The 26,386-nt window shown below is 41.5% G+C and overlaps 1 non-coding gene across 1 annotated transcript; it reads right to left on the reverse strand.

Annotated features, from left to right (window-relative positions):
- Positions 1-18,256: 18,256 nt before the first annotated feature.
- Positions 18,257-18,330, reverse strand: trnat-agu (transfer RNA threonine (anticodon AGU)). Its single transcript has one exon. It is a non-coding gene; the product is annotated as a tRNA-Thr (tRNA).
- Between the last annotated feature and the right edge of the window lie 8,056 nt (positions 18,331-26,386).

The raw sequence follows: 26,386 nt of genomic DNA on the forward strand, positions 1-26,386 counted from the left end.
AAGGTAATGTTGGGGACAAATTTAATAAAGAACAGTCATGTCTTATTGAAGAAAATCTCACAAGCGAAACAACCCCAAAAGAGAAGCACTTATGAAATCAAGAACCATCAGTGTGTCTGTTTGAGGTGGTCTCCATGTGATATACTCATCCTCTAGCATCAGTTACAGTCAATAGCATTTGTCGTGTACAATCGCCCCAACCAGAAGCACTTCCTGAACTCAAACACGAGTCAGCACAGACAGTGAATCAGATTTTTTTCTTACATGAATTTCTCCTGAGTCCAGTCGATGCTTTCTTGTGTCCCACTGGGTGAGTGTGTTGAACAGTGTTGCCCAGTTTATATGCTCAGTGTTTGTGGTTCCAACAAACTCCACCTTCCTTTTTCACAAGGTTTCTATGGTCCAGGCAATGGGCCATTAAACAACCATTCAAAGAAGAATCGTTTTGGAATGAATGCAGACATGAGGGCAGTTAGGTGTTGATGAGTGATCAATCAGCTTTCTGCAGGTTTGCTCCATGAAACTTGTTTGACAAAGGAAGCCTCCAGTTGGAGTTCCATCACACGTACTTCAAAACAAGACAAACCCAAATGTATAGTCTGGTATCAAGTGTAAGAGACAGAAAAAGTGGGTGGATTGTAAATTGGCTCCCCACACTGTGGAAAGATTTAAGAGTCTGGATTCATCAAACAGTGAGGCAAGAATCCCACCCCAACCTCATGCACTTTCCACCATTTTCTCCAAAGAATGTGCATAAAGTTGAAGTGCATGTCCTACTGAGGAATCCACGTGAATTTTCAAGAGTTTCCTACTATTTGGTTGACAGTCCTGGAAACTTGTCCAATAATTGAAGCAGTCAGTTAAGAATCACACCCCAACTTCAAAGCACTTTCCACCATTTTCCCCAAAGAATGTGCATAAAGTTGAAGTGCATGTCCTACTGAGGAATCCACATGAATTTTCAAGAGATTCCTACTATTTGGTTGACAGTCCTGGAAACTTGTCCAATAATTGAAGCAGTCAGTTAAGAATCACACCCCAACTTCAAAGCACTTTCCACCATTTTCCCCAAAGAATGTGCATAAAGTTGAAGTGCATGTCCTACTGAGGTATCCACACGACTATTTGAGATAATTTCTCATTCTTTGGAAGACAGTCCAGGAAATGTCTTCAATTGCTGAAGGAGTCTGTTCAGAAACACACCAAACTTAACAGGACTTTCCTCCATGTTCTCAAAAAAAGTGGATAACGGTGAGCTTGCCGTTCAGCTCACACGAGGAAGATCTGCAGGTCATGAAACTACCCCAACAAGAAGCACTTACTATAATGAGGAACAGCTCAGTGTTTCTGTTAGGGCACTTATCATGACAAAGTCTCGCTTCTGATAGAAAATAAGTGTCATTCTAATCGTGGCCACAATATTGATCTTGTACTTGACTTGAAAAATCACATGTCATCCCTAGATGTAATACACAGTTTGTTTCAAAGGTTCAGATCTTGTACATTTTCACTACCAAGACAACCCCAAAGAGAAGCACTTTTGAGCACAAGAATCAGGAGTGACTCCTTTGAGGTGATCTGAGAGTGATTTGCCCACAAAAACGAGGCTTCACATTTACCCAGTGGATGTGGTCTGTCCCAGAGTGTCGCACCCTTTCACTTCAAAGCCATGTAAATGCTCAAATTAGGTAGAAATTAAATAGAAATTCCTTGCAAATACATTTTTATCTATAGTTCATATTTTGTAGGAGGATCTTTGAATGAGAGCCGTCTGCAAGATTACCCCAACAAGTAGCACTTACTTTTAGAAGAAATGTAGTCAGTGCCTGTGTTAAGGTAATGTTGGGGACAAATTCAGGAAAGAACAGTCATGTCTTATTGAAGAAAATCTCACAAGCGAAACAACCCCAAAAGAGAAGCACTTATGAAATCAATAACCATCAGTGTGTCTGTTTGAGGTGGTCTCCATGTGATATACTCATCCTCTAGCATCAGTTACAGTCAATAGCATTTGTCGTGTACAATCGCCCCAACCAGAAGCACTTCCTGAACTCAAACACGAGTCAGCACAGACAGTGAATCAGATTTTTTTCTTACATGAATTTCTCCTCACTCCAGTTGATGCTTTTTTGTGTCCTCCACGTTGCGTTTCCCACTGGGTGAGTGTGTTGAACAGAGTTGCCCAGTTTATATGCTCAGTGTTTGTGGTTCCAACAAACTCCACCCTCCTTTTCCACAAGGTTTCTGAGGTCCAGGCAATGGGCCATTAAACAACCATTCAAAGAAGAATCGTTTTGGAATGAATGCAGACATGAGGGCAGTTAGGTGTTGATGAGTGATCAATCAGCTTTTTGCAGGTTTGCTCCATGAAACTTGTTTGACAAAGGAAGCCTCCAGTTGGAGTTCCATCACACGTACTTCAAAACAAGATAAAACCAAATGTACAGTCTGGAATCAAGTGTAAGAGACAGAAAAAGTGGCTCCCCACACTGTGGAAAGATTTAAGAGTCTGGATTCATCATACAGTGAGGCAAGAATCCCACCCCAACCTCATGCACTTTCCAGCATTTTCTCCAAAGAATGTGCATAAAGTTGAAGTGCATGTCCTACTGAGGAATCCACATGAATCTTCAAGAGTTTCCTACTATTTAGAAGACTACTATTTAAATGTCTTCAATCGCTGAAGCAGTCAGTTAAGAATCACACCCCAACTTCAAAGCACTTTCCACCATGTTCTCAAAAAAAAGTGGATAACAGTGAGCTTGCCGTTCAGCTCACACGAGGAAGATCTGCAGGTCATGAAACTACCCCAACAAGAAGCACTTACTATAATGAGGAACAGCTCAGTGTTTCTATTAGGGCACTTGTCATTACAAAGTCTTGCTTCCGATTGAAAATAAGTGTCATTTTAATCGTGACCACAATATTGGTCTTCTATTTGTCTTGGAAAATCACATGTCATCCCTGGAAGTAATCCACAGTTTGTTTCAAAGGTTCAGATCTTGTACATTTTCACTACCAAGACAACCCCAAAGAGAAGCACTTTTGATCACAAGAATAAGGAGTGACTCCTTTGAGGTGATCTGAGAGTGATTTGCCCTCAAAAATGAGGCTTCACATTTACGCAGTGATTGTGGTCTGTCCCAGAGTGTCGCACTCTTTCACTTCAAAGCCATGTAAATGCTCAAATTAGGTAGAAATGAAATAGAAATTCCTTGCAAATACATTTTTATCTATAGTTCATATTTTGTAGTAGGATTTTTGAATGAGAGCCGTCTGCAAGATTACCCCAACGAGTAGCACTTACTTTATGAAGAAATGTAGTCAGTGCCTGTGTTACGTTAATCTTGGGAACAAATTCAGGAAAGAACAGTCATGTCTTATTGAAGAAAATCTCACAAGCGAAACAACCCCAAAAGAGAAGCACTTATGAAATCAAGAACCATCAGTGTGTCTGTTTGAGGTGGTCTCCATGTGATATACTCATCCTCTAGCATCAGTTACAGTCAATAGCATTTGTCGTGTACAATCGCCCCAACCAGAAGCACTTCCTGAACTCAAACACGAGTCAGCACAGACAGTGAATCAGATTTTTTTCTTACATGAATTTCTCCTGGGTCCAGTCGATGCTTTCTTGTGTCCCACTGGGTGAGTGTGTTGAACAGAGTTGCCCAGTTTATATGCTCAGTGTTTGTGGTTCCAACAAACTCCACCTTCCTTTTTCACAAGGTTTCTATGGTCCAGGCAATGGGCCATTAAACAACCATTCAAAGAAGAATCGTTTTGGAATGAATGCAGACATGAGGGCAGTTAGGTGTTGATGAGTGATCAATCAGCTTTCTGCAGGTTTGCTCCATGAAACTTGTTTGACAAAGGAAGCCTCCAGTTGGAGTTCCATCACACGTACTTCAAAACAAGACAAAACCAAATGTATAGTCTTGTATCAAGTGTAAGAGACAGAAAAAGTGGGAGGATTGTAAATTGGCTCCCCACACTGTGGAAAGATTTAAGAGTCTGGATTCATCATACAGTGAGGCAAGAATCCCACCCCAACCTCATGCACTTTCCACCATTTTCTCCAAAGAATGTGCATAAAGTTGAAGTGCATGTCCTACTGAGGAATCCACGTGAATTTTCAAGAGTTTCCTACTATTTGGTTGACAGTCCTGGAAACTTGTCCAATAATTGAAGCAGTCAGTTAAGAATCACACCCCAACTTCAAAGCACTTTCCACCATTTTCCCCAAAGAATGTGCATAAAGTTGAAGTGCATGTCCTACTGAGGTATCCACACGACTATTTGAGATAATTTCTTATTCTTTGGAAGACAGTCCAGGAAATGTCTTCAATTGCTGAAGGAGTCTGTTCAGAAACACACCAAACTTAACAGGACTTTCCTCCATGTTCTCAAAAAAAGTGGATAACGGTGAGCTTGCCGTTCAGCTCACACGAGGAAGATCTGCAGGTCATGAAACTACCCCAACAAGAAGCACTTACTATAATGAGGAACAGCTCAGTGTTTCTGTTAGGGCACTTATCATGACAAAGTCTCGCTTCTGATAGAAAATAAGTGTCATTCTAATCGTGGCCACAATATTGATCTTGTACTTGACTTGAAAAATCACATGTCATCCCTAGATGTAATACACAGTTTGTTTCAAAGGTTCAGATCTTGTACATTTTCACTACCAAGACAACCCCAAAGAGAAGCACTTTTGAGCACAAGAATCAGGAGTGACTCCTTTGAGGTGATCTGAGAGTGATTTGCCCACAAAAACGAGGCTTCACATTTACCCAGTGGATGTGGTCTGTCCCAGAGTGTCGCACCCTTTCACTTCAAAGCCATGTAAATGCTCAAATTAGGTAGAAATTAAATAGAAATTCCTTGCAAATACATTTTTATCTATAGTTCATATTTTGTAGTAGGATCTTTGAATGAGAGCCGTCTGCAAGATTACCCCAACAAGTAGCACTTACTTTTTGAAGAAATGTAGTCAGTGCCTGTGTTAAGGTAATGTTGGGGACAAATTCAGGAAAGAACAGTCATGTCTTATTGAAGAAAATCTGACGAGCGAAACAACCCCAAAAGAGAAGCACTTATGAAATCAAGAACCATCAGTGTGTCTGTTTGAGGTGGTCTCCATGTGATACACTCATCTGCTAGCTTCAGTTACAGTCAATAGCATTTGTCATGTACAATCGCCCCAACCAGAAGCACTTTCCTGAACTCAAACACAAGTCAGCACAGACAGTGAATCCGATTTTTTTCTTACATGAATTTCTCCTCGCTCCAGTTGATGCTTTCTTGTGTCCTCCACGTTGCGAATCCAACTGGGTGAGTGTGTTGAACAGAGTTGCCCAGTTTATATGCTCAGTGTTTGTGGTTCCAACAAACTCCACCTTCCTTTTTCACAAGGTTTCTATGGTCCAGGCAATGGGCCATTAAACAACCATTCAAAGAAGAATCGTTTTGGAATGAATGCAGACATGAGGGCAGTTAGGTGTTGATGAGTGATCAATCAGCTTTCTGCAGGTTTGCTCCATGAAACTTGTTTGACAAAGGAAGCCTCCAGTTGGAGTTCCATCACACGTACTTCAAAACAAGACAAAACCAAATGTATAGTCTTGTATCAAGTGTAAGAGACAGAAAAAGTGGGAGGATTGTAAATTGGCTCCCCACACTGTGGAAAGATTTAAGAGTCTGGATTCATCATACAGTGAGGCAAGAATCCCACCCCAACCTCATGCACTTTCCACCATTTTCTCCAAAGAATGTGCATAAAGTTGAAGTGCATGTCCTACTGAGGAATCCACATGAATTTTCAAGAGTTTCCTACTATTTGGTTGACAGTCCTGGAAACTTGTCCTAAAATTGAAGCAGTCAGTTAAGAATCACACCCCAACTTCAAAGCACTTTCCACCATTTTCCCCAAAGAATGTGCATAAAGTTGAAGTGCATGTCCTACTGAGGAATCCACATGAATTTTCAAGAGTTTCCTACTATTTGGTTGACAGTCCTGGAAACTTGTCCAATAATTGAAGCAGTCAGTTAAGAATCACACCCCAACTTCAAAGCACTTTCCACCATTTTCCCCAAAGAATGTGCATAAAGTTGAAGTGCATGTCCTACTGAGGTATCCACACGACTATTTGAGATAATTTTTTATTCTTTGGAAGACACTCCAGGAAATGTCTTCAATCGCTGAAGGAGTCTGTTCAGAATCGCATCCAAACTTAACAGGACTTTCCACCATGTTCTCAAAAAAAAGTGGATAACGGTGAGCTTGCCGTTCAGCTCACACGAGGAAGATCTGCAGGTCATGAAACTACCCCAACAAGAAGCACTTACTATAATGAGGAACAGCTCAGTGTTTCTATTAGGGCACTTATCATGACAAAGTCTAGCTTCCGATTGAAAATAAGTGTCATTTTAATCGTGACCACAATATTGGTCTTCTATTTGTCTTGGAAAATCACATGTCATCCCTGGAAGTAATCCACAGTTTGTTTCAAAGGTTCAGATCTTGTACATTTTCACTACCAAGACAACCCCAAAGAGAAGCACTTTTGAGCACAAGAATCAGGAGTGACTCCTTTGAGGTGATCTGAGAGTGATTTGCCCTCAAAAATGAGGCTTCACATTTACGCAGTGATTGTGGTCTGTCCCAGAGTGTCGCACTCTTTCACTTCAAAGCCATGTAAATGCTCAAATTAGGTAGAAATGAAATAGAAATTCCTTGCAAATACATTTTTATCTATAGTTCATATTTTGTAGTAGGATTTTTTAATGAGAGCCGTCTGCAAGATTACCCCAACAAGTAGCACTTACTTTTTGAAGAAATGTAGTCAGTGCCTGTGTTAAGGTAATGTTGGGGACAAATTTAATAAAGAACAGTCATGTCTTATTGAAGAAAATCTCACAAGCGAAACAACCCCAAAAGAGAAGCACTTATGAAATCAAGAACCATCAGTGTGTCTGTTTGAGGTGGTCTCCATGTGATATACTCATCCTCTAGCATCAGTTACAGTCAATAGCATTTGTCGTGTACAATCGCCCCAACCAGAAGCACTTCCTGAACTCAAACACGAGTCAGCACAGACAGTGAATCAGATTTTTTTCTTACATGAATTTCTCCTGGGTCCAGTCGATGCTTTCTTGTGTCCCACTGGGTGAGTGTGTTGAACAGTGTTGCCCAGTTTATATGCTCAGTGTTTGTGGTTCCAACAAACTCCACCTTCCTTTTTCACAAGGTTTCTATGGTCCAGGCAATGGGCCATTAAACAACCATTCAAAGAAGAATCGTTTTGGAATGAATGCAGACATGAGGGCAGTTAGGTGTTGATGAGTGATCAATCAGCTTTCTGCAGGTTTGCTCCATGAAACTTGTTTGACAAAGGAAGCCTCCAGTTGGAGTTCCATCACACGTACTTCAAAACAAGACAAACCCAAATGTATAGTCTGGTATCAAGTGTAAGAGACAGAAAAAGTGGGTGGATTGTAAATTGGCTCCCCACACTGTGGAAAGATTTAAGAGTCTGGATTCATCAAACAGTGAGGCAAGAATCCCACCCCAACCTCATGCACTTTCCACCATTTTCTCCAAAGAATGTGCATAAAGTTGAAGTGCATGTCCTACTGAGGTATCCACACGACTATTTGAGATAATTTCTTATTCTTTGGAAGACAGTCCAGGAAATGTCTTCAATTGCTGAAGGAGTCTGTTCAGAAACACACCAAACTTAACAGGACTTTCCTCCATGTTCTCAAAAAAAGTGGATAACGGTGAGCTTGCCGTTCAGCTCACACGAGGAAGATCTGCAGGTCATGAAACTACCCCAACAAGAAGCACTTACTATAATGAGGAACAGCTCAGTGTTTCTGTTAGGGCACTTATCATGACAAAGTCTCGCTTCTGATAGAAAATAAGTGTCATTCTAATCGTGGCCACAATATTGATCTTGTACTTGACTTGAAAAATCACATGTCATCCCTAGATGTAATACACAGTTTGTTTCAAAGGTTCAGATCTTGTACATTTTCACTACCAAGACAACCCCAAAGAGAAGCACTTTTGAGCACAAGAATCAGGAGTGACTCCTTTGAGGTGATCTGAGAGTGATTTGCCCACAAAAACGAGGCTTCACATTTACCCAGTGGATGTGGTCTGTCCCAGAGTGTCGCACCCTTTCACTTCAAAGCCATGTAAATGCTCAAATTAGGTAGAAATTAAATAGAAATTCCTTGCAAATACATTTTTATCTATAGTTCATATTTTGTAGGAGGATCTTTGAATGAGAGCCGTCTGCAAGATTACCCCAACAAGTAGCACTTACTTTTAGAAGAAATGTAGTCAGTGCCTGTGTTAAGGTAATGTTGGGGACAAATTCAGGAAAGAACAGTCATGTCTTATTGAAGAAAATCTCACAAGCGAAACAACCCCAAAAGAGAAGCACTTATGAAATCAATAACCATCAGTGTGTCTGTTTGAGGTGGTCTCCATGTGATATACTCATCCTCTAGCATCAGTTACAGTCAATAGCATTTGTCGTGTACAATCGCCCCAACCAGAAGCACTTCCTGAACTCAAACACGAGTCAGCACAGACAGTGAATCAGATTTTTTTCTTACATGAATTTCTCCTCACTCCAGTTGATGCTTTTTTGTGTCCTCCACGTTGCGTTTCCCACTGGGTGAGTGTGTTGAACAGAGTTGCCCAGTTTATATGCTCAGTGTTTGTGGTTCCAACAAACTCCACCCTCCTTTTCCACAAGGTTTCTGAGGTCCAGGCAATGGGCCATTAAACAACCATTCAAAGAAGAATCGTTTTGGAATGAATGCAGACATGAGGGCAGTTAGGTGTTGATGAGTGATCAATCAGCTTTTTGCAGGTTTGCTCCATGAAACTTGTTTGACAAAGGAAGCCTCCAGTTGGAGTTCCATCACACGTACTTCAAAACAAGATAAAACCAAATGTACAGTCTGGAATCAAGTGTAAGAGACAGAAAAAGTGGCTCCCCACACTGTGGAAAGATTTAAGAGTCTGGATTCATCATACAGTGAGGCAAGAATCCCACCCCAACCTCATGCACTTTCCAGCATTTTCTCCAAAGAATGTGCATAAAGTTGAAGTGCATGTCCTACTGAGGAATCCACATGAATCTTCAAGAGTTTCCTACTATTTAGAAGACTACTATTTAAATGTCTTCAATCGCTGAAGCAGTCAGTTAAGAATCACACCCCAACTTCAAAGCACTTTCCACCATGTTCTCAAAAAAAAGTGGATAACAGTGAGCTTGCCGTTCAGCTCACACGAGGAAGATCTGCAGGTCATGAAACTACCCCAACAAGAAGCACTTACTATAATGAGGAACAGCTCAGTGTTTCTATTAGGGCACTTATCATGACAAAGTCTTGCTTCTGATAGAAAATAAGTGTCATTCTAATCGTGACCACAATATTGGTCTTCTATTTGTCTTGGAAAATCACATGTCATCCCTGGAAGTAATCCACAGTTTGTTTCAAAGGTTCAGATCTTGTACATTTTCACTACCAAGACAACCCCAAAGAGAAGCACTTTTGATCACAAGAATAAGGAGTGACTCCTTTGAGGTGATCTGAGAGTGATTTGCCCTCAAAAATGAGGCTTCACATTTACGCAGTGATTGTGGTCTGTCCCAGAGTGTCGCACTCTTTCACTTCAAAGCCATGTAAATGCTCAAATTAGGTAGAAATGAAATAGAAATTCCTTGCAAATACATTTTTATCTATAGTTCATATTTTGTAGTAGGATTTTTGAATGAGAGCCGTCTGCAAGATTACCCCAACAAGTTGCACTTACTTTTTGAAGAAATGTAGTCAGTGCCTGTGTTACGTTAATGTTGGGAACAAATTCAGGAAAGAACAGTCATGTCTTATTGAAGAAAATCTCACAAGCGAAACAACCCCAAAAGAGAAGCACTTATGAAATCAAGAACCATCAGTGTGTCTGTTTGAGGTGGTCTCCATGTGATATACTCATCCTCTAGCATCAGTTACAGTCAATAGCATTTGTCGTGTACAATCGCCCCAACCAGAAGCACTTCCTGAACTCAAACACGAGTCAGCACAGACAGTGAATCAGATTTTTTTCTTACATGAATTTCTCCTGGGTCCAGTCGATGCTTTCTTGTGTCCCACTGGGTGAGTGTGTTGAACAGAGTTGCCCAGTTTATATGCTCAGTGTTTGTGGTTCCAACAAACTCCACCTTCCTTTTTCACAAGGTTTCTATGGTCCAGGCAATGGGCCATTAAACAACCAAAGAAGAATCGTTTTGGAATGAATGCAGACATGAGGGCAGTTAGGTGTTGATGAGTGATCAATCAGCTTTCTGCAGGTTTGCTCCATGAAACTTGTTTGACAAAGGAAGCCTCCAGTTGGAGTTCCATCACACGTACTTCAAAACAAGACAAAACCAAATGTACAGTCTGGAATCAAGTGTAAGAGACAGAAAAAGTGGCTCCCCACACTGTGGAAAGATTTAAGAGTCTGGATTCATCATACAGTGAGGCAAGAATCCCACCCCAACCTCATGCACTTTCCACCATTTTCTCCAAAGAATGTGCATAAAGTTGAAGTGCATGTCCTACTGAGGAATCCACGTGAATTTTCAAGAGTTTCCTACTATTTGGTTGACAGTCCTGGAAACTTGTCCAATAATTGAAGCAGTCAGTTAAGGTGCCGTTTACACATACCCGGGTATTTTGAAAAACGAAGACCTTTCCCTTCGTTTGTGCCTTTCGTTTACACACAAAACGGAGTTTTTTCCTCCGAAAACGAAGCTAAAAAAAAACTCCGGCAAAAGTGGAGATTTTTTAAAAACTCCGTTTAGCGTTTGTGTGTAAACTGGTTGAAAGACGAAAACGGAGTTTTCAGAATGGAATGCGGACTTGTCGTCATAGTACAGAGCCCCGCCCCTATCCACCATAGTGGCAGGATAACGCCATTCATTGTTTATCTGGCAAGCATGGAGGTACTAGCAGCATTTATTTTGTTGAGAGCTATACTCGCTTGTGTGATTTTGAAAATTACACTCCTACAAAGTATTGAACAACAAAGGCGCATTACGGCGCGGAGGGCAACAATTGCGGAGCTTCTGTTGGCAGACAGAGCCCGGCCATACCACCGCCAGCGACGGCGATTCTGGATTAGACCCGGACGGACTGCTTTATGGTGGGAAAATTTTGAAAATGGCTTTGTTGTCCCGGAGGAATGGAGGGAAAATTTCAGGATGTCACGATTTTCACTCCTTTCCCTAGCAGAACTGCTACGCCCGCACATCCAGGGTGAGAGTACTCACATGCGCGCTTCTGTTGATGTTGTGAAGAAAGTTGCCTGTCAGCGGTTCTCTATTAGGCTTCTGATTGGCTTGTGTGGAATTCTCATTGTTCTAACATTGCCACCGTCAGGCTTGGCGTAATTTAACAGCTCCTGATAGCGTATTTCTCCGGATCAATGTAGACGGGGTTTTTTTAAAAAACGGGGCTGTGTGCACGGGTTTTTTTTTTAAAACGAAGGTTAGAAAATATGCGTTTTTCAAAATACCCAGGTATGTGTAAACGGCGCCTAAGAATCACACCCCAACTTCATGCACTTTCCACCATTTTCCCCAAAGAATGTGCATAAAGTTGAAGTGCATGTCCTACTGAGGAATCCACATGAATTATCAAGAGTTTCCTACTATTTGTTGACAGTCCTGGAAACTTGTCCAATAATTGAAGCAGTCAGATAAGAATCACACCCTAACTTCAAAGCACTTTCCACCATTTTCCCCAAAGAATGTGCATAAAGTTGAAGTGCATGTCCTACTGAGGTATCCACATGAATTTTCAAGAGTTTCCTACTATTTGGTTGACAGTCCTGGAAACTTGTCCAATAATTGAAGCAGTCAGTTAAGAATCACACCCCAACTTCAAAGCACTTTCCACCATTTCCCCAAAGAATGTGCATAAAGTTGAAGTGCATGTCCTACTGAGGAATCCACATGAATTTTCAAGAGTTTCCTACTATTTGGTTGACAGTCCTGGAAACTTGTCCAATAATTGAAGCAGTCAGTTAAGAATCACACCCCAACTTCAAAGCACTTTCCACCATTTTCCCCAAAGAATGTGCATAAAGTTGAAGTGCATGTCCTACTGAGGTATCCACACGACTATTTGAGATCATTTCTTAGTCTTTGGAAGACAGTCCAGGAAATGTCTTCAATTGCTGAAGGAGTCTGTTCAGAAACACACCAAACTTAACAGGACTTTCCACCATGTTCTCAAAAAAAGTGGATAACGGTGAGCTTGCCGTTCAGCTCACACGAGGAAGATCTGCAGGTCATGAAACTACCCCAACAAGAAGCACTTACTATAATGAGGAACAGCTCAGTGTTTCTGTTAGGGCACTTATCATGACAAAGTCTCGCTTCTGATAGAAAATAAGTGTCATTCTAATTGTGGCCACAATATTGATCTTCTACTTGACTTGAAAAATCACATGTCATCCCTAGATGTAATACACAGTTTGTTTCAAAGGTTCAGATCTTGTACATTTTCACTACCAAGACAACCCCAAAGAGAAGCACTTTTGAGCACAAGAATCAGGAGTGACTCCTTTGAGGTGATCTGAGAGTGATTTGCCCACAAAAACGAGGCTTCACATTTACCCAGTGGATGTGGTCTGTCCCAGAGTGTCGCACCCTTTCACTTCAAAGCCATGTAAATGCTCAAATTAGGTAGAAATTAAATAGAAATTCCTTGCAAATACATTTTTATCTATAGTTCATATTTTGTAGTAGGATCTTTGAATGAGAGCCGTCTGCAAGATTACCCCAACAAGTAGCACTTACTTTTTGAAGAAATGTAGTCAGTGCCTGTGTTAAGGTAATGTTGGGGACAAATTCAGGAAAGAACAGCCATGTCTTATTGAAGAAAATCTCACAAGCGAAACAACCCCAAAAGAGAAGCACTTATGAAATCAAGAACCATCAGTGTGTCTGTTTGAGGTGGTCTCCATGTGATATACTCATCCTCTAGCATCAGTTACAGTCAATAGCATTTGTCGTGTACAATCGCCCCAACCAGAAGCACTTCCTGAACTCAAACACGAGTCAGCACAGACAGTGAATCAGATTTTTTTCTTACATGAATTTCTCCTGGGTCCAGTCGATGCTTTCTTGTGTCCCACTGGGTGAGTGTGTTGAACAGAGTTGCCCAGTTTATATGCTCAGTGTTTGTGGTTCCAACAAACTCCACCCTCCTTTTCCACAAGGTTTCTGAGGTCCAGGCAATGGGCCATTAAACAACCATTCAAAGAAGAATCGTTTTGGAATGAATGCAGACATGAGGGCAGTTAGGTGTTGATGAGTGATCAATCAGCTTTTTGCAGGTTTGCTCCATGAAACTTGTTTGACAAAGGAAGCCTCCAGTTGGAGTTCCATCACACGTACTTCAAAACAAGACAAAACCAAATGTACAGTCTGGAATCAAGTGTAAGAGACAGAAAAAGTGGCTCCCCACACTGTGGAAAGATTTAAGAGTCTGGATTCATCATACAGTGAGGCAAGAATCCCACCCCAACCTCATGCACTTTCCAGCATTTTCTCCAAAGAATGTGCATAAAGTTGAAGTGCATGTCCTACTGAGGAATCCACATGAATCTTCAAGAGTTTCCTACTATTTAGAAGACTACTATTTAAATGTCTTCAATCGCTGAAGCAGTCAGTTAAGAATCACACCCCAACTTCAAAGCACTTTCCACCATTTTCCCCAAAGAATGTGCATAAAGTTGAAGTGCATGTCCTACTGAGGTATCCACACCACTATTTGAGATAATTTCTTATTCTTTGGAAGACAGTCCAGGAAATGTCTTCAATTGCTGAAGGAGTCTGTTCAGAAACACACCAAACTTAACAGGACTTTCCACCATGTTCTCAAAAAAAGTGGATAACGGTGAGCTTGCCGTTCAGCTCACACGAGGAAGATCTGCAGGTCATGAAACTACCCCAACAAGAAGCACTTACTATAATGAGGAACAGCTCAGTGTTTCTATTAGGGCACTTATCATGACAAAGTCTCGCTTCTGATAGAAAATAAGTGTCATTCTAATCGTGACCACAATATTGATCTTCTATTTGACTTGGAAAATCACATGTCATCCCTAGATGTAATACACAGTTTGTTTCAAAGGTTCAGATCTTGTACATTTTCACTACCAAGACAACCCCAAAGAGAAGCACTTTTGAGCACAAGAATCAGGAGTGACTCCTTTGAGGTGATCTGAGAGTGATTTGCCCTCAAAAATGAGGCTTCACATTTACGTAGTGGATGTGGTCTGTCCCAGAGTGTCGCACTCTTTCACTTCAAAGCCATGTAAATGCTCAAATTAGGTAGAAATTAAATAGAAATTCCTCTCAAATACATTTTTATCTATAGTTCATATTTTGTAGTAGGATCTTTGAATGAGAGCCGTCTGCAAGATTACCCCAACAAGTAGCACTTACTTTTTGAAGAAATGTAGTCAGTGCCTGTGTTAAGGTAATGTTGGGAACAAATTCAGGAAAGAACAGTCATGTCTTATTGAAGAAAATCTCACGAGCGAAACAACCCCAAAAGAGAAGCACTTATGTAATCAAGAACCACCAGTGTGTCTGTTTGAGGTGGTCTCCATGTGATACACTCATCTGCTAGCTTCAGTTACAGTCAATAGCATTTGTCGTGTACAATCGCCCCAACCAGAAAGACTTCCTGAACTCAAACACAAGTCAGCACAGACAGTGAATCAGATTTTTTTCTTACATGAATTTCTCCTCGCTCCAGTTGATGCTTTCTTGTGTCCTCCACGTTGCGTTTCCCACTGGGTGAGTGTGTTGAACAGAGTTGCCCAGTTTATATGCTCAGTGTTTGTGGTTCCAACAAACTCCACCTTCCTTTTTCACAAGGTTTCTATGGTCCAGGCAATGGGCCATTAAACAACCATTCAAAGAAGAATCGTTTTGGAATGAATGCAGACATGAGGGCAGTTAGGTGTTGATGAGTGATCAATCAGCTTTCTGCAGGTTTGCTCCATGAAACTTGTTTGACAAAGGAAGCCTCCAGTTGGAGTTCCATCACACGTACTTCAAAACAAGACAAAACCAAATGTATAGTCTGGAATCAAGTGTAAGAGACAGAAAAAGTGGCTCCCCACACTGTGGAAAGATTTAAGAGTCTGGATTCATCATACAGTGAGGCAAGAATCCCACCCCAACCTCATGCACTTTCCACCATTTTCTCCAAAGAATGTGCATAAAGTTGAAGTGCATGTCCTACTGAGGAATCCACATGAATTTTCAAGAGTTTCCTACTATTTGGTTGACAGTCCTGGAAACTTGTCCAATAATTGAAACAGTCAGTTAAGAATCACACCCCAACTTCAAAGCACTTTCCACCATTTTCGCCAAAGAATGTGCATAAAGTTGAAGTGCATGTCCTACTGAGGTATCCACACGACTATTTGAGATCATTTCTTATTCTTTGGAAGACAGTCCAGGAAATGTCTTCAATCACTGAAGGAGTCTGTTCAGAAACACACCAAACTTAACAGGACTTTCCACCATGTTCTCAAAAAAAGTGGATAACGGTGAGCTTGCCGTTCAGCTCACACGAGGAAGATCTGCAGGTCATGAAACTACCCCAACAAGAAGCACTTACTATAATGAGGAACAGCTCAGTGTTTCTATTAGGGCACTTATCATGACAAAGTCTCGCTTCTGATAGAAAATAAGTGTCATTCTAATTGTGGCCACAATATTGATCTTCTATTTGACTTGGAAAATCACATGTCATCCCTGGAAGTAATCCAGTTTGTCTCAAAGGTTCAGATCTTGTACATTTTCACTACCAACACAACCCCAAAGAGAAGCACTTTTGAGCACAAGAATCAGGAGTGACTCCTTTGAGGTGATCTGAGAGTGATTTGCCCTCAAAAATGAGGCTTCACATTTACGCAGTGGATGTGGTCTGTCCCAGAGTGTCACACCCTTTCACTTCAAAGCCATGTAAATGCTCAAATTAGGTAGAAATTAAATAGAAATTCCTTGAAAATTCATTTTTTATCTATTGTTAGATTGTACAAATGTACAAACAGTTCAAAGTGCTTTATATAAAATAAAAGCATTGCAGCAGGGAGTGCAAGAAGCATTAAAAATACATAAAAGAATATAAAGAGAAACAAATAAAATCATTTAAATTAATTTAAAAACAGGCAACAGTCTAGATAAGTTAAAAGATATTTCATGCATAGACACATGAGAAAAGAAATGTCTTTAACCTGGATTTAAAAATGTCTACATTTGGTGAAAGTTTAATCTCCACTGGCAGTTTGTTCCACTTGTTTGCAGCATAACAGCTAAATGCTGCTTCTCCATGTTTAGTCTGGACTCTGGACTGGACCAGCTGACCTGAGTCCTTGGATCTAAGAGCTCTGCTGGGTTTATATTCTCTGAACATATCACAGATGTATTTTGGGCCTAAACCGTTCTGGGATTTGTAAACCATCAGCAGGCTTTTAAAATCTAATCTGTAACGGACTGGAAGCCAGAGTATAATAGTTGTATGCCTCCAAACTTTTGTGGGCCTTCATCTGTTGCCTGGTGTAGTAAGAAGTCTGAAGAACCAGGTAGCTCGTTATGTCCACAGCCTGTATATTCGGCAAATCGTTCCGGTCTTGCGAAAATTCGGACATTTTCATTAAGTATGGGTCACGCCCAATGTATTTCTCAACTAACGCCAAATACCTTTCCCTATATGCCGGCTCCAAACCACTACAATATTCATTCATCTCCATGTTGGTGCTGCTGTAGCAATTACAGCAGCAAGCAAGTCTTCATTGCACAGGCATGTGGAAATAGTAGAAAACAATTCTAATGCGTTAGCAAAAAACCTTCTATATCAGGAGTATTGATCAAGATTCCAGAAATAGAGACTCTTTTCTAGTAAGTTTAAAACCTTCCTCACTCAACTGATAATAACTCCGCAAATGAGCACATTTCTTAATAGATTATATGTAGAAAATAATATTTTGCTATATGTATTGTGTGTATGTGGCCCCGAACCCATCCTCTGTTTGGACTCTTTGTTCATAATGGCCTAAAACTCTATGTGGTTCACAAGGCCTTGCTCCCCCATAAGCACCATCACAACACACAACACTGATTTATCAAAAATTATCACATAATTTCAAACCTAATGACACTCAAACATTGCATGAGGCAATTACATTACCAGCAGGCTCGTCCACCGTTTGCAGCGAATAGGAGCGAGAACCCGATGGCTGAACCGGGAAAAATTCTCCTATGGCCCCAGTTCCACTTGGCGACCGACCAACTCATTACCTTTCAAAGTCTAAGGTCCCGCTCCAAACAGCCGAGTCACCCCACTGGCAATGATCATACTAATGATTGGTTGATTTATACCCACAAAATGATTAATCAGCTTAATGATTACATGAAATACAACAGATGAACAAATACAATTTTTTATGATGTCGTGTAGTATCTTCTGGTCCAATCCTGTCACTGCTTGGTGCTCGGTTCTCCTCTTGGCTGAACATCAGTTCAGCATTCTGATCCGGAACTAATCTTGGAAGGAGAGGTCACCAGTACGTCAAAGCATATCATATCCCGCAGGAAGTCCGTCAGACTGCACCTCGACTTCCGGTTATCATTTGTATTTATAGCCTTATAGGTTGGACTCACACTCGACCGAGTATGATTGGACATGAGTAGGTCCAACATGCTTCGTCATATTCTCTGGATCAGCCCAAAACAATGTGTACGTGTGAATCTGCCCTTGCTTTCCCAATTGTTTTGTTTCCGTACTCCTGGATCACTTTAGGTCATCATGGAAAAGTACTGAGACTATTTCATTCATAATGTCTAAGAACAAAGCCAATTTTTACACTAGACAGGCACTTTGACCAACTAAGCCACAGGGCCACATGGTTCATAAAACTGATGAAAGAATAAAGAGCAGGAACTGGATCCATTTCAGGAAACAAGGTCCTGAGACTCTCCCAAAACTAACTGACTTCAAAAAATTTTTTTTATCAAGTCTGACCAAAGAACACACTCAAAATAACCATGATGCTCATTTAAAGGTCCATCATTTGATCAAGACCAACAATGCAAAGCATTCAGTAGAACCCTGCTAACAACCAGTTTCTCATGCTAAGTCGTAGCTAGCTCTGATGGACAACAGGCACTGCTGGGATTTGAACCCAGGATCTCCTGTTTACTAGACAGGCACTTTGACCAACTAAGCCACAGCGCCACATGGTTCATAAAACTGATGAAGGAATAAAGAGCAGGAACTGAAACCCAGTTCGGAAGTCTGGAAGTTTTGGAAGTCCTGAAGGGTGTTCCACGGAGCTGGATTCGCAGAAAGCCTGGCTTTTCTCGATAGTTCTGGCTAATCAAAGAGAGAGTTCCGCTCCACCAATGTGGCTCTTTTCTTTCAGTTGCTCTTTCCAGCTCTCTGCCTCTTTCAGAACTGACTGATATTCAGTTTCTGCTGCAGCTGCTTTCAGAGTTTCACACAATCCTGCAGGGACTCGGTTGCACTGCTTGAGCTCCTGCTCACACTTTTGACGGAGATGACGCTCACACGTCAAACAGTTTTCCACCTTCTTTAGTTTTTCCTCAGTCATGGAGCAGCCGCTCTCTGCTGCCACTCTTCTGTCTTTTTCTCCTGTCAGAAAGAAATGTTTCTTCAGCAGCTTTGTCCTGAGAATATCCATCCCATGCTATAAATAGCTGATCTTGTCATTCTTCTGTCGGTAAGAGTTCTGTCATTTCTCTGATCCATAATCTCCGTCGGCAGCAGAGGCGTTAGAGGGAATCCCCTCGCTTTGTGAAACTGGAAACTTCCACTTGACTGGAGGAACTACGGAGGCCTGGAGATGATCCTGCAGGAGCTGGACATCCTCTGAGTGAGGAGTCCCAGCTGCAGCAGAGACCTGGGGTTGTTCTTTTTCCAACAGTTGCTGGGTTCCTCATAACTTTCCTTAGTGCCAAAAGTAATGGGACACGTGTAGAAACCCTCGAGCAACCACTGAAGTGGAGGAGATGGTTTCTTAGTTTGACTCATTTTGCTTGTTGTTTTTAAGAACTTAAAATCCAAATGACTTTTTAAGATAGTAAGTAAGTGTTGTTTCTAAGTGCTTGTTAAAATGATTATTTAAGATAGTAATTAAGTGTTTTGTAGGCGATGTGAAAACCGTTTGCTGTGACTTTCAAATATGCTTCAAAAACTGGACGTGTTTCTTCAGATAAACTCCTGACCAACTGTGAAAAAGCAGTGAAAATGTCTGGCCTGTATAAACTTTGTGATGTCAAACAAGATCAGAGATGACATCGATTGTGATGTCACTACAGTGATGACATCACAGCTTTGTGAAGGCTTCTGTTCTGTCTCTTCTGGTCTGTGGTTCCAACCACAGATTCTGGATGGAAGTGAAGTCCGGATTCCAGAATGTTGATTTGTGTTCTCTGTTAATCTCTGGACGACTTCAGCTGATTACTTCCTGTCACTGTCACGTTGGAAGGTCCACTTCTGCCAGTTTTTCAGCAGCCAGTATCATGTTTTCCACCAGCAGTGTTTTCCAAGACAGAATAATGTCAGTTTGTTTAAAATGTTGCCAAAATAAACTATTACAATTACAACAAATGTCATCTCAGGGCACTTCAATAATAAAGTTCAATTCAGGCCAATTAGAGTTTAATTCATTGTAATTATAATCTAATTCATTCATACAGAGCAATTCAAAAACTATTTCCTTGCTAAGGAAACCAACAGATGGCACCGAACTTGCACTATTTCTAATTAGATAGAACTTTTTAATAGTTCTAAGATCATATCTTTCTGGTTTTATTTGCATTTTACAAAGAGTCCTGAGTAATTATGAAAGTGGGGTTTTAGTTTGAAGAAAAAGCCTCAAAATAAAGTGAATTTTAGGAGTACCCCTAGGGGTACGCAGAGGTACTGTAGGGGCTGCGCGGCACACAGGGATTTATTTATTTATTTAAAGACGTCACACAAAAGTGTTTAGTCCCGGGGCGGTCGGTGGCGTAGTGGGTTGAGCAGCCGCCCCATGAACAGAGGCTACAGTCCTCGCTGCAGCTGGCCCCGGTTCGACCCTGTGATGCATGTCTTCCCCCTCTCTCTGCCCCCTGCTTCCTGTGTGTCTCGAACTGTCCTAGCATTAAAGGCATAAAAAGCCCCAAAAAAGTGTTTAGTCCTAAGCTCTTAATATGTGGACAAAATAATGTCCGCTGTGGAATTTAGTAATATGCTATTTATTTAATACAATTTTAAAGAAGATAAATCTTCTCAGCATGGGTCAATGTCAAGCTCATCAATAGGGATAACGGTATGAAGGAGACTCCTGTTTTGTGATGAATGTTACATGAGTTAGGCCTGTTAATGTATTCTTAAAGCAGAACTGCTAGTTCATGCTCAAACTCTTTTCTTAGCGGTGGAGGAGTAATATCAACGAACATCCAGTACAAAATGTCAAATAAAACACGACAGAGGCAACTTTTCGCAACGAAATTTGATATGGATTACCAGTGCACACCAGTAACCACTCCGGTGAGTTGATGATTTTGAAAACGGACGTTTATGGTGCTTTTACGGACCTTTTTGTACATGCACATGACTTGCCATTCTGAGGCAGGTTGAGAAGAATCAAAATTAGGCAAATAAAGCAGTAAAATTCAAAAAAGCGGTGCAGACACTAAAACATTGCAGACGACTCAGAAAAGAGGCTTAATGTTGAAAATACCGCAGTTCTCCTTAAAAAGAGAGAGAAATTAGTTATGTTCATGTATTCTTAAAAAAAAGAGAAATGTTACTTGTTTAAGTTAGATAACAAAGGAAGATTATTTTGATTTAGTATTTATGCTATTTTGGTTAATTATTTATATTTCAAGAAAATGTTTTTTATTTTTATGTTGAATTCAACTGAGGTTAAAAAAAGAGAGAGAAAGCCTGAGAATTTTATGTTCAAGTTAAGGATATTAAATAAAATGATTTTCATGTAATAACCACTGTGTTGCTCTACTTTTGAAGAATCATCGCACGCTTTGTATGTGTGAGGGGTACTCGGGCCAAAAAAGGTTGGGAAACACTGTCCTAACTGAGCTGATCTGGCTGCTGAAGCTCAGCTCTGAGTCCATAATAACACCCAGATTCCTGCTTGGTTTGTGCTTTTTAACATCACAGCCTGAAGCTGGGCTCAGATTTTTAACAGCTGACAATGACCTCTGTTTTCTCTTTGTTTAGCTGCAGGAAGTTCTGGATCATCCGGTTGGTTATTTGTTGGAGGCTCTTTGCTGGGCCAGTTATTCCTCTGTGCCAGCAGCTGAGCACCAGTTCTGCCAAAACTAACAGGAAACATCATCCTGCACCGCTGGATTATCAACAAGTAATACTGACCAAGTCAGGAGATTAAAAAGGATGCAGAGGATAGTCAGCCATCTCCTAAACACGGGACTTGTGTTTGACACCAGTCTTTGAACTGCTGTGAGACCGTTGTTTCCTTCATTCGTTTTTCACCTTTTTTTCCAGAACTACTTGGTCGAAAGGTGTAAAACATTAAAAGTACTGGGTTAAAGTTAGAAAAGCATCATGTAGGAAATAAAATACACTTTTGGGGGAAAAACTTGGCCAATAAGACATTTCAGTAAGACCTCGGGAAATTGTACCAAAAAGGGCAAAACATGTCTCCTTTAAAGGACCAATAAGAGCTACATCTCAGACTCTACAGGCCTCAGTTAACTTGTTAAATGTGTCAGTGGGTCGGTGTGAAAACTCAACATCTAGGATGTTATTTCCAGCTTCTACGTTTAACTGAAATAGAAAATCTGAGAATTACGACAATTTGGGTAGAGCTATTTTACGACAGTAAAATATTTGGCAGTGACTAAGTGCCTTTAGCACAGACAGGAGGGTGGAGGCGAGAGGAGACAATGAGGCTGATACCAGAGCAACCAGATGAGCCTCCAGCGTCCACCTGTCCTGATAGTCCCTCACAAGCAGCTGTCTGTTGTTAGCACGTTAAGCTTTGATTGGTCTGGGCTGGTCTGTGGCATTATTTATAAACCTTCACCCTTGCTGTTTCCTCTCATAGCTTGTTTTCACCATGACAGCTGCTGGGTTCTTCCTGAGGTATAAGCACAAGCTGCCTTTTACAGTTTTTGATTGATTGGAAACATTAATTAATTTTGCATTCTTACTCTTTGTTGTACATAATTTCAGGGTTTCCCTCTTTGCCTTGTTGACTGCTGCTACATGGGGTTTTCCCACTAAAGGTGTGCTATCATCTGTTGTGGTAAAACATTACATGCTTGCTTCAATTAGCTTCTGCTAAACTTGTTCTCATGCACCCAGGTTCAAAATCAGCAGGCCAGAGCAGCAGCGGCACAAGAGCTGCAGGTAATTTTGGCTCTTACCAGGGAGCAGCCGCTGGCCGCCCGGTGACCGTGCCCTACACTGCTTCCAGTGGCGTTTATATGGCAACACCTGTGCTGGTCTCTGGTCAAAGTCAACCTGTTCTTCAGGCAGACCCAAGACTCAGTGGCTATGGCTCATTTGTGCCAACGCAGCTGGTTGTCCAAGCTCCCGGTTTTGTCCAAGCTCCCGGTTTTGTCCAAGCTCCTGGCCTTGTCCAAGGTGCTCTTCAGGCAGACCCAAGATTCAGCAGCTCTGGCTCCGTTGTGCCCGTGCAAATGGCTGTGCAAGCTTCTGGTGTCCCACAGGCTGTTCAGACGGGTCCAGCATTGAGCAGCTTGAGCTCTGGCCTGCCTGCAACAGGATACTCTACTGTCACTTATGTGCCTGTTGACGTAGGATCTGACGCTGGCGCTCTGCAACCTGGAGCTGCCCAATCTGGACCACAAGGTAAATCTTCTGCTTGGAGTGTAGATGGCCCAAAATATGTTTGGAAGCCTAAAGGTGTCTGTGCGTTTTCATGTAGCCACTAGCAAATCTTGCCTAGCTCTATTCTGAAGCAGAAACCTGCCGTGTTTAGTTTGAATTAAAAAAAATTAAGAAGTGTATTAAAACACAAAATGATGCTCAGGTGTGTAATAATGGCTACTTTCTACTTGGAGGAAAGGCCCTTCACTTTAAGCGGCCTTACTGGGTCACCAAAGGGAAACCTGTGCATTGCACCTGTACTTTTCATTAAAAGCTCAAAGTCTCTAGAGGGGGTTGGGGCTTTTAACTTTACATCCTAAGAAACTGATGTTAAGACTCTGTGCTTTCAGAACTTCTGCTGTGAAAAGGACTAATTGTGAAATGTCTCCACACAGAAACCCAGTGGGCTATTGCTCCCTCAGTCTTTGAGGATGCGTCAGCCCAAGCCCTCAGCCTCACTGACGTTCTCCCTGCAGCCCCTCTGTCACCACCTGGCCCTGTCCTCCAGTCAGGGGAGACCTCCAGTGTCACCAAGGAAGCTGAACTCGGGAATTACCAGCAGCAGACGGAGGAATTCGGCTACCCGGATGACCGCCAAGGGTCTGGACCGGGATCCGCAACCGTACTGGTGCCACGCTTTGGTGTGGGTGGATCTCCTAACTTTGACTACAGGCTTTTGTACGGCTTGTACCCCTCTGGAACCTACAGCACCTTCAGCCAGCAGCATGAGAAGGGCAAAGACTACTTTCAGGACGTCCACTACTTGAAGGAGCATATTACTGACAGCCATGGTTCTGGGCAGCAGAAAAAGTTCTTCCCAAGTGCCCGCTAGAGCTGACCATGATGTGCAGAGGGTATGTTGAGTGGTACCTGCAAATGTCTTTATCTCAATGCTCTAACTAATCTGGTTCTGTTTCAGATTGGAAAGCTGAATCCAATGGCATAAGATTCTTTTTAGCCTTTGAATAAAATCTTGTCAAATGATCTTGCTTCAGAATGATTGACTAAGGGAAACAATGGCATGTGAACACCATCTGGGTTCAAGGTCAATGGCAGGCATCACCTGTCATATTTGACTCGGACGTTCTGCTTTTGGTTTCAAACATGGCTTCTCAAAGCTCTGCATCTTGAGAGGAATTGCTATGGAAGTGTTAAATAGTTGCTCAATTGAATATAGCGATCAGCTACAGCATCCTTTACAGCCATTTCTCTACACCTGTACATGGCAGCCAGACACAACCCCTTCTATAGGTTGCTGAGTGCACGGTAGCCAACCTGAAGGCTTGCCATGCCAACATTGTGCTTGAAATACTTGGCTGGATACTCCTTAAATATTCTTCTGCAGTTAAGCCACAGCCAGTGCTGTCTTTGGCAGTCTTGTCATATGATGACCTTGTCTGGGTTTTTTTTTTTTTTTTTTTTTTCCCCCCCAAATCCTGCCAATGGCATGCTAAAGTAATGGCAAGCCAGTGGATAATGAACACAATTTCTATTTTTGTCGCTGGGTATCCATATACTAGGGCTGTTAAAAATGATTGAATACTCGTTCTAAAACCAATTTTTCAGACATCTGTATTGCACATGTCAATGAGACGCATGCGCATCTGGGGGCTTTCAATCAGCCAAACTGCCAGGCAACGGCAGCTTTACATCAATAACGGGACAAACTGACTTCTTGTATAGGTAGTTTATTAAAGTTTAAACATTTAACAATTTGTTTCATGTTATGCCAAGTCCATTTGGGTAAACATTTTAAAGAATTAACCTCATGTTGCTGGTGGTCAACTGATAAGCTAACTGTAGCTCGTGTGCAACTTTGTCTCAAGGCTCCAAAATTTTTCCCTCAAATGACCAAAATCTGAAGTATTTTCAGGTGGGGCTTTATATATTTTTGGGGGTTAAAATCACTTTCGTTGTGTCTGCGGCAGAGTTGTGTTCTGAACTTTCTGCCATCTTCATGTGATCAACATTCAGCAGTGATGCTTTACCAGACAGTGCGACTCCTGTGACCTGACCCTGACCCCGTCATGCAGTGTGCCGACTCAAGGCAGACGGCGGCTGCGCAGATGTTTTTCCACATTTGATAATCATTTTACCTTTGTCTGTTTTTAAAACCTATTCAAATTTAGAATATTATTTGACAACCCTATCCTGTACCTACTATTGTGCTTTAAAAGGCAACTTGTTGGTGAAAGAAGGCAGTCCTAGAAACCTGTTTTATATGTGCATTGAATGATAAATTCTGGTCAAAAATAACTCCAAGGTTCCTCACTGTAGAAGTATAGAACTATCTTACCATCCATTTACTTTACTCGATGTATCCAGTTTAGGGTAGTGGAAGCCTTTAGCCCAGTGATACTATTTTTTTCACAAGAGCCACATTGGCAGAGCAAAATCAAGGGAAGAGCCACTTTTATGAACACATACTAAGTCCCCTTTTGCAAATATGCATTTCTACATATAAAACATCCCACAAAAAAGGAAACAACACAGCCAATACATTTTGCATGTCCTTGACTTTCATGTTGTATTAGTAGTTTGTTGTAATCATAGTGAGACATTCAAGATGAGCATGGTTTTTGTCCTTTTTTTAATTTAAAACCGACCCATTGTGCCTGCATCTCACTAATGGAGCTAGCGTGCACTGCGGTCAAGTGTGACGGTGGTTTAAGCGGGCTGCGTTGCCAGGTTTAACAGAGCCCCCTTTAGGAAACACCATTAAGCCTTAATAAATACTGTGCAGTATTCGCTGTATGTTATTTGAAAAAATGTATTGTTATACGCTACTATGCGAGTGCGAGCCACCAATTAACGCTTGAGGAGCCGCATAATGAGTATCTCTGCTGTAGCCTATCCCTGCTGCCAATTGAAAGAGTCAGGGTACACCCTGGACAGCTCTCCAGTCCAGTCAGCAAAAGGTCTAATAATTTCCACACTTCCATTCACTGAGACTCTGCTAGAACTGTTTGGAGACCTTTTCTAGAGGGCCGTATTGGAGAGCCTGTGGGAGAGTACTTTGAAAGTTTCATTGTGCCAACTATTGCTAGTTTAATAGCAAGTGATCTGAATCGAAGGAGTTAAAAAATATTTTGCAAATTGATCATGTAGCTTTGCACTCGAGGTAATTTGAAAAGGCATCTTCCACATGTGGTAGAATCAGGAAAACAAAAGCAGGAGATATTTAAGTCTTGTGTAGGATGAAAACCAACATGGGAAGATGTGATGCCATGTTAAGGACCGAGTCTGTATGAAGCACAGTGTCATAGCCCTCCAGCTGGTGTCCCAGGTGAGATGAACAAAGGCCGCACACACAGAGGGCAAGTCGAGACAGTTGGTTAAGAGGGATGTATGGCTCTGATGAGGCACACAGAAGACACCAAGTGGTGCCAAGCAGAGGAGGGGCAAGGCT

This window comes from Odontesthes bonariensis, chromosome 11 (genome assembly GCF_027942865.1).
Source record: "Odontesthes bonariensis isolate fOdoBon6 chromosome 11, fOdoBon6.hap1, whole genome shotgun sequence".
Taxonomy (NCBI): Eukaryota; Metazoa; Chordata; class Actinopteri; order Atheriniformes; family Atherinopsidae; genus Odontesthes; species Odontesthes bonariensis.